The sequence below is a fragment of the Mastomys coucha genome, unplaced genomic scaffold, assembly GCF_008632895.1.
Source record: "Mastomys coucha isolate ucsf_1 unplaced genomic scaffold, UCSF_Mcou_1 pScaffold4, whole genome shotgun sequence".
Lineage (NCBI taxonomy): Eukaryota > Metazoa > Chordata > Mammalia > Rodentia > Muridae > Mastomys > Mastomys coucha.
Window position 1 is genome coordinate 55,077,981 of NW_022196910.1, and position 9,293 is coordinate 55,087,273.

The 9,293-nt window shown below is 43.8% G+C and overlaps 1 pseudogene; it reads left to right on the plus strand.

The window, feature by feature from the left end:
* LOC116075947 overlaps window positions 1-6,325 on the plus strand; it is a 6,839-nt pseudogene extending 514 nt beyond the window's left edge.
* The last annotated feature ends 2,968 nt before the right edge of the window (window positions 6,326-9,293 follow it).

Genomic DNA, 9,293 nt, shown 5'->3' on the forward strand with positions numbered 1-9,293 from the left:
CATCCTATTCTCCAGTAAACATGGGTCCCAGTGGTCTGACCTCGTGAATATGCATTTCATTCATAATTCAGCCTGTACTGTGTAACTCTCTCTTCTCACTGTCCCCAGGGCTCTGGGATCTGGTGAACAACGCTGGCATCTCCATCCGCTCGGGTCCCAATGAGTGGATGAACAAACAGGACTTTGCAAGTGTACTGGGTATGAACCCGTTGGGTGTGGTCGACGTGACTCTGAACATGCTGTCCTTAGTGAGGAAGGCTACCATGTCTCCAGCATCATGGGCCGAGTTTCTTATATTGGTGGTGGTTACTGCATCTCCAAGTATGGCGTAGAGGCCTTCTCAGACTCCCTCAGGCACTGGAAGGGAAGGGGTCCCTCAGGGAAGCTTTGGGAGTGTTTTTATTCAATCATACTCTTAAAGTCCCCATCATGGGAAGGACACTCGAGTTCTGTATCTCTCACCTTCTCCTCACTGGATCATTCACTGGCCAGCACATTTCCATGTCTCTAGTAGAGGTCATTTCTAAGATATGAGTTGAGTTCAGTTTTCCTGATATGGAGAAGGTTGGGCATTGGGGGTTAATTACTGGGATAAAATTGGAACTGTGGAGTTTTTGGGTGAAGAATCCATTCCCCTCACCTCTATATGCTCACCATGTTTTTTTAATTGTAGCGAATATCTCTTCCAATTCTACAAATAGATGTCAGGCCCGTATAGGATCCACAATAAACACATTCTATCCTAACATATGTGCTTCAATCATGGCAATCAGGACTATGCTAACTAAGGGAGGGAGAGAGGAGACAAGGAAGAACTCAAACCTTCCTGTGGGGTTGCCATGGCCAGTCATCTGTGTTGACCATAGTAGCCATCAGATTTGCCTAAGGTCCTATAACAGGATTAGACTGCATTAGAGGAAACATGGTAACCTGGAACCTGGATCCTGGATGTGTAGGGGGATTCTCCCTGGAGAATGGACAGGTCGGATATGGAAGGAGGGTGGTTATCAGGTGGATAATGGTAGACTTGGGGATGCTATGTCTTTTGAGCTGTTGGCAATGCAGCCCTTCCAAGGGATGGAACCTGGGCCTCCATTTGGGGCAGGGAACAATTAGCCTGCCAATGTGAGGGGGTTTGATACAGAAGGTTACTCCCTAGAGACACCTGCAGGAAGAAAGTGGGGATTCCTGAGAGCTTCCTGGGACAGATGTGGGGTAGATGGAGACTTACTATACTGGTGAGGTGGAGGTGACTTGGACAAGGACCAGAATCCTCTGCATCTGCACTACTTGGAGAAAAGTGTTACTTTTACTGTGCTGTAGAACAAAATGTCTAGTTTTAGGGAAGTAAAATACATGGACCAAATACTTAGTGTGACATCCAAAAGCACAGAGTTGATGCCTTTATCACAAAATCCTTCCCCATTTCCTGCACATCCCAGATCCAAAGGGTGTGGCCTCTCCTCACCACAGGCTCTTGTTGTACTTTTTTTTTTCTTTGGTTTTTCGAGACAGGGTTTCTCTGTGTAGCCCTTGCTGTCCTGGAACTCACTCTGTAGACCAGGCTGGCCTCAAACTCAGAAATCCACCTGCCTCTGCCTCCCAAGTGCTGGGATTAAAGATGTGCGCCACCACTGCCCGGTGCTAATGTACTCTTATTGAAATGTTCTCACTGAAAGATCTCTGAAGCCCTTGACATCCTTCTGTCTTGCAGGAGGCAGCTCTCCTATTTTGGGGTAAAGGTGGCTATTAATGAGCCTTGGTTCTTCCTGACTGCTATGAGCAATAGTGCCAGATTATAATCAAACATCCAGATGCTGTGAGACCAGACTACCTCAGAAATCAGGGAGATCTATGGTGAGAAATACCTGGCATCCTTTAAGCGAGCCCTGAGGAACTCTTGGGTTCTTAGTCTATACACTGCATCTCATAAATTCTCCTATGATACTACTCAAGACTGATGATGACCAAAGAAATAGGCAAAGAATTCTACCAAGGGATTCAGATACAAAGGTGCTGGCTGATGCCCAGTCTCTGAGCATCATGACATACTGTCAAGATCCACACAAATGATGAGTTTGGGACCAGCTTGTGCCAAGCATTGCAATCTGCCCTCCTCTGAATGAAATGCACATGTGCTGGCTAGTTTAAACCCATATGCAGCATGGAAGTGTCCCTGCTCTGATGTCACTTGTGACCATGGAGTGAGATCAGAAGGGAGTGACTCACTTATTCCCTGGAGTCAGGTTGGCAGGCCCTGGGTGGGAGGATCCAGCGGAGAATGGAGACACCAATTATTTTAATTTTAAAAGCTTGTCTTCTTTGGGGGCTCTTTTTATCTTTAGAGCAAAGTATGAGGTCATTTCCTGTGTCCTGTGATTTAAACCATGGCTTTGGAGGTTAGTGAAGTTTGGATCAGACAGATAAGGAGAATGACCTGAGAAGGGTTGGCAAGGCCTGTGATTGGACAGGGAAAAGGGATGCAGCGCAAAGAGGTGCAGGAAAAAACAGTGACTCATAGGAGGAGAAAGACAAAACAAGGTGGAGGATGGACAGGAAGTCGATCCTGAACCAGTGTGGCTTTAAATACCCACAGGTAGACATGATATCATAAAGGATAGAATAATTGGGATAACTTGTCTAATCTAGGAGAGCAGCTTTTATCATTATCAATTAGCTTTGAAATTATTGTATTGGCATCTTATGAATTGAGAATTTATTGATATACAAATCTAATTGGTTAATTATCAACTTTAAGAGTTTTGTTTAACTTGGTTATTGAAAGGTAGGACCGCTGAACAAAGGGGTTTATGGCTGAGAAAGAACTCATGGCCCTTGAGACAAGTGAACCAGAACTGGGCAGGCTGCTATTGGTCACTGCGTCACTGGGGGGGGGGGCGCTAGCTAGAGACAGAGTCAGAGGGACAGTGCTGGAGCAGAGAGTTGCTGGCAGTAGCATGGGAAGCCTTCCAGCCTTTAAAAAAAAATATTTCCTGCAACAGATGGCACCTAAAATGAGGCAAGAATCCACCAGGAATTTAAGGTTAGTAGCCTGAGAGTTAAAGTTTCATTTTCTAAGTGAGAGAAAGGTGGCGCTAGAACAAGTCATGGACTCAAGCAAGAGAATTAAAACCAAACAGACCCTGATGTCTCCTGCTGTGGGGAATTGCAGGCTGCTCTGAGTCAGGAGAAGAATGAAGTTGCCTACTCCTTAGAACAGAGATGGATTAAAATATAAATTTAAAATTGAGATTATTTACTTTTAGGATACACTTATATACAGATTTTGTCCAAATCACAGGGGGAATTTCGCCTGTGTTTCAAAACTAGGATAGAGAAAATTAGTCACTGACTACCAGTAGGGAGGCCATGATAATAATTGCCTGCTATGGACAGGTATTAGTTATATTGTCTGTGGAGCCAGGTAGAGAGATCAACAGTTAGATATTATACCAGGCAGAGAGCCAAACGATAAAATGATATAAAGATTGCTTTATTCACATCACAAGATACTCAAATTCTGTCTAACGTGGGATCCACGGGAATCTTGAGGTTTTACCCTACTTGACAAAATAGGCAAGGCCTAAAAATAGATACATACAATATTTTAGTTTATTTCATTTGTTTTAGATGGTTTTACTTCTCAATAAAGGTGTGATTTTGAGTTTTGTGGTTATATTATTCCTCTGCAAGAGAGGTCAAAAAGGTTTTCCGGTTACTGGCTCAAGGATATGCTATTTGGGGAGAAAGGTTTTGTCTTTACATGTTTAGAAAAGGTGATTAGTGTCTTTCCACCTCCCAGAGTTATATAGATCAGATATGACAAAGGGAGACCTCCCAAGGACTAGATTCCAAAGAATCAAACAAAAAATTTATCTTGATAATACTAACATTTTTGTTTTGAGATTTGTGTATTACAGAATATACAGCCTTGGGGAGTCCCCTCGTCAGATATGCTAAACTGACCCACTTCAACTCCTATGCCTTGGACTTTCAGCTGGATCCAGTCAAGACACAGCCATTGGAGACTAAATCAATCCTTGGTGTGGTCTTCTTAAGGCCAACCAACTCTCCTATTTTCCCTACCCTTCCCACCCCCTTCAAAATGTCTCAAGGCCCATATTCGGCTTAAAGAAGTTATGAAGAATCATTATGCCAGTTCCCCGGGTTTGAGGGCCAGGGGAGGTTTCTGTAAGTTATCTTTCTAGGGAATATAGAAATGGTCATAATTGGAACATGGAGGGAATAAGTAAAATTGTTATATAGCCATAATCTCATTTTGTAGCAAACCTTTTAATTGTTACTAATTTGAAGTAATAACTTCATGGCTCTGAGTTTATTGTTAAGAGTGTTTTCAGATGTTTAATTAGAAACAGCTGAGTAGTTAGTCAGAGAACAGTCCAGATTACTTTATATAGATAGATTGGTTTTCAAAAACATCAGATCCTCAGATTGTGACATATAATGTTATTTATTCACTAGTTGTTGAGACAAATCTGCTTCTAACAGCTTCCTATTCGTGGACTCAAAGAAGCAGCTAAACATCTTACCTCCAGGTGAGGATGTCCATTATGGCTAGGTCACCACTGGGCCAAAAATTCCCAATCTTTCCACAGACATACACTGTTCTTAAAGGACACAATTTAGAGGTTAGGAACGCTTAGTTCTACTGTGACAAAATAGGCTAGTCCTTAATATTCCTGGTTCTTTAAGTTCTGTCAGAAGATCCTCAGCCAGAAGACTGATAGATGCTCCAACTTCCTGACTTACTGTAGCTGCATAGGTAGGAAGCTGTCTCTACAATTTGTCTCAGTTGTTGTAGCTGGGTTAGGCTTCCTATATATTTTCAGTTAATGTTAGTCATTCTTGGATTTCTGATGGGGTTGAAAGAGTACAACCCAGGCTATTTACATTGAGAGAACAGATTTGAGAAGATGATTTTCAGATGACATATAATCTAAAACCAGGATATAAGTAAGGTGTAGAAATATAAGTCTTTTAGCCAGGACAGATGACATTGTTCTATCTTAATGACAAAAAATGATAGACTGGGTGTTAGGTCTATCTTATACCTTATAAATTACAAAATGGTAATAGTGTGCTCAATTTATATATTGAGAGAAAGTTTTTTAATTTAATTAAACAGAAAGGGTAATATGTGGCAAAATTTTCCCTGTCCAGTTACATTAAAATAATAGTGCAGCAGGAGGCCTGTGATTGGACAAGGAAAAGGGAGGCAGAGTGAAGAGTTGCAGGGACAGAGAGTGACACAGAGGAGAAGAAGGAACAAGCAAGATGGAGAACAGACAGGAGAAAGATCCTGAACCAGTGTGGCTTTAAATAGCCACGGGTAGACATGATATCATAAAGGATAGAATAATTGAGATAACTTGTCTAATCTAGGAGGGCAGCTTTTATCATTATCAATTGGTTCTAAAACTACTGTATTGTCATGTTGTGAATTGAGAATCTATTGATATATAAATCTGATTGGTTAATTATAAGCTTCAATAGTTTAGTTTTACTGGATTACTGGAAGGTAGGGCTGAAGACCTCAGGGTTTTATGGCTGGGAAGGAACTAGCAGCTCCAGAGACAAGTGAACTGGATTTAGGCAGACCACAATTGGTCGCTATTGGGGCTACCTAGAGACAAAGTCAGTGGTGCCACACCAGGGCAGAGAGTTGCTGGTAGTAGTGTGGGAACCCTGCCTGAATTTTTTATTTATTTACCACAACAGTAACACAACAGTGTCTTTACACTTAATAGCCTATATGGAGCTGGTCAGGAGGCTGAGCCCATCTCAGTCCTCTCCGGAAGATCACACTGGAGAAAGGGCAGCACCCAGGACATGATCATGGGGCTGTAAGACGTCAGGGATGGGAGGCCATATAAGACCAGCACTTTGCCTGAGTTGAGATAAATGAGACTGAATTTTCAGTTCTTCCTTGAAGATTCTTTGTGGTCCTTTAGATGAACTGGGACAGGCTAGGCTTGGGTGTCATAGAACTGATTCTCCAACATAGAGAATAGAAATTCTCCTCTATGTTGTGGTCAGACAGGAGTGGTGGGAGCTGAAAAACTACCTAAATCATTCCTCATTCAGCGTAGACTTGACAAGGCTAAACAGATTGGGCCAGAGGACCAAGGGCCTTTCTTTGGTGACTGACTGCATGGAGCACGCTCTGACTGCCTGTCACCCTCGCACCCGACACTCAGCTGGCTGGGATGCCAAGCTCTTCTACCTCCCCTTGAGCTACCTGCCCACCTGTCTTGTGGATGCCCTTCTCTACTGGACTTCTTCAAAGCCTGAAAAAGCCCTGTGAAGGCTAGATCTTTTTGTGTAGTTGGATTAATAGAACTACAGTGTGAGGGTACAGTGCCTCAGGAGGAGGAGATTCCTGGGCTCAGCACACATGCGCTGTGCACAGGAGCCTGGCTTTCCCTTCCTCTGCATAAACACTGGGGACATGGGAAACTGCTATGCTTAAACAGCCATTACCATTGTTGGTGAAATAGAAAACTATCTCCCCTGTCTGTATCTGTAATCCATGTGTGTAGAGTACCCATAGAGGCCAGATCATTGTGCCTCATCGAATTGGAGTTACAGGCAGTTGTGAGCTATCTAACCTTGGCATTGGCAGCAAAATTTGGGTCATCTAGTAGATAAGCAAGTCTTGTCACCAGCTGTTTATGACCTGAATTCTTTATTATGTTTTAAGTTAATAAACAAATTAGTGTGAGGCAGGATCTCACTTGTCACACAGGTATATCATGACCTTCTGAATCTCTGCCCTTGTTACAATTCATCTCACTTAAGTCTGAAACCCTGACTAGTGGAGGTGAGGGAGTGGAGGAGGGACAGACACACAGACACATGTACAGAAAAGATTGCATCCCATGGCTTGTGTGAGCACCGAGGATCCTCAGCTCCTTTATGATGAACAGCAAGGGGGAGGGGCCAGCTAGTCCTGTCTGAAGGCAGCTGTCTCAGGCTGGAAATCTCCAGAAGGGTGAAGCTGCAATTGCTAGTATTTATACACTGTTCAATCATTCACAAACACCTGAACTTGGGCCAGTGGAAGAAGGCTTTGCTAATTCTGAGCCTGACCCAGATAGAGAAAAGCTTTGCCAGTTCATGGTGCCTGGTCAACAGTACATATTCACTCAGGACTATACTCATGCAGGGCTTCCTCTGCATCTTTGGTCCCCTATCTTCAGGGTTGTATTTGACTCTTTGATACCAGTTTAACATAAATAAGGTGACTTTCTGGTACAATAAGGTCACATTTTTCTCTTATTTTAAATTTATTTTTGTACAATCATATATATATATATATAACATATATACAATCATATATTGTATGTATACATATGTGTATATATGTGTGTATATATATATCATGTGCATGCACACACGCACACACACATACATACATATATCCTCCTCTTTCTTATCCCTGCCCCCTCCACTTAACCTCTTGTCTTCTGAACAGGTCCATGGCCTATTTTTCCTGTCCTATAAGTCTTTCTGTCCCACTGCATTATTTACAGCCTGTATCAGCATGGGTGGGGAGTTATTTACTTGAGCAAGTGCAACTTATCAGGAACTACTCCATTGAGGAATTTGCCTCTCTCTCCCCTAGCAACCATGAAATGCCTGTAGTTCCTCGGGGAGGGGTGTGGCCTTATGAGCCCACACCCCAACCCTCTCACACCAATGATGGAACAAGCTAATGACATCACTTTTATATACAACACTCTTCCTCATCCAGATCGTAGGAATCCGGCTGGGTTTATTGCTGCCCAAGAGATTACACTTCCATCAGTAAATTCTCCCAGATACATCGCACTCTGTGCCTCCCCCTTGACCTACCCGACCATCTTCTTAGAACTCATAGCACCTTGGGGTTGTTGATGCTCCTATATCTAGGCCACATTGATGGAGAACACCAAAGCGGGAGTAGCCTACTTCCTCCTGTGCCCACATCGAGACCCTAGACCCCTCAGGCACTGAGGGTCTGAATGCAGCAGACTCAATTGCCTAAGGATTGTAAAGATATGAAGGTGTCTTGCAACTCAGTCAGACTTGGGGCTCTTAGCCCTACTCGTTGGAGAGGCATTAGTTTGGTGTACATTCTGGACAGACTCTATCCTTCAGGAGATCTAAAGAGGAGCCAGAGTGTCAGTACACATGACTGTACATGGAGCATTCCAGGGTGAGTACAAGATGCCACTTCCCACAGGGGCTGAGGGGTGGGGGTAAAAGCACAAGAATTTAGGGGACAGAAAGGACAGAATAAGCCAGGGTTCATATCAAGTTTTAATTTGCTATCACAGGGTCAAAAGGTGTTCAAACAAGAAATGGACTCCACGCAAGTTCTCTGCAGAAACCAGAGGCTTGCCCCAGTGAGATGGAAGGAGAAAACTGGTGTTCATCGCCCAGCTTTGTCTTCAAGGCTGTGAGTACTAAGTACCAGTGAGGAGCTGACTCCACCCAAAGCTGGGGTTTTCAATCCCCAAACTGGGACCTTGCCCAGGTCCTCCTCTGCCTCCTGTACCTCTTCCTCCTGTTGCTCCTTTTCCTGCTACTGCTCCTCCTCCTTTTCCTCTACTTCCTCCTATTCTTCCTCCTGCTACTCCTCTTCCTGTTCCTCCTCTTCCTGCTCCTCCTCCTGCTGCTACTCCTCCTCTTCAGCTTCTTTCCATACCTCTTTACCTATTGCTCCTGCTCTTCCTCCTCCTTCTCTGGCCTTGCTCCTCCTCCTGATGCTGCCTCACCTCCGCACCCTGCTCCAGCATGTCACCAGCCTCCTGCTGTTCTTCTCCCTCTGACTCCTGTTCAAGCTCCTGCTTCTGTAGTAGTTCCCTGAACTTTTTTTCATTGTCTTATTTCAGTGATGAAGCAGAGGGAAGAAAATTGTCTGCAACCAACAGGACCTAATAATTCTCATCCTTGTCCACATCCAGCTAACAGAAGACTCAAGGGCTCCAGGGCTGGACAAATGGCAAATTTCATTTCCCCAGTGACTCCTTGTTCCTTCACCTGTGAATTCCCCATGCACATCCATTCAGTATCATTTCCTGCTTCTCATACCTGCCACGCGGCACTCGTCTACTCCAGTAGAATCTGTGTGTTAGGCTTGAAGGCCCGACCACAGATCTGAGGCATACAGCTTCAAAGAGACCCAGTCTCTTAGGGTAGTCGCTGGCATCTTTTAGCTCTGATGTGTTCTAGATTGGTCTCTGCAAGAGCCTGTAGAAGTTTTGCGTGTTTTTTTTTTTTTTTTTTTT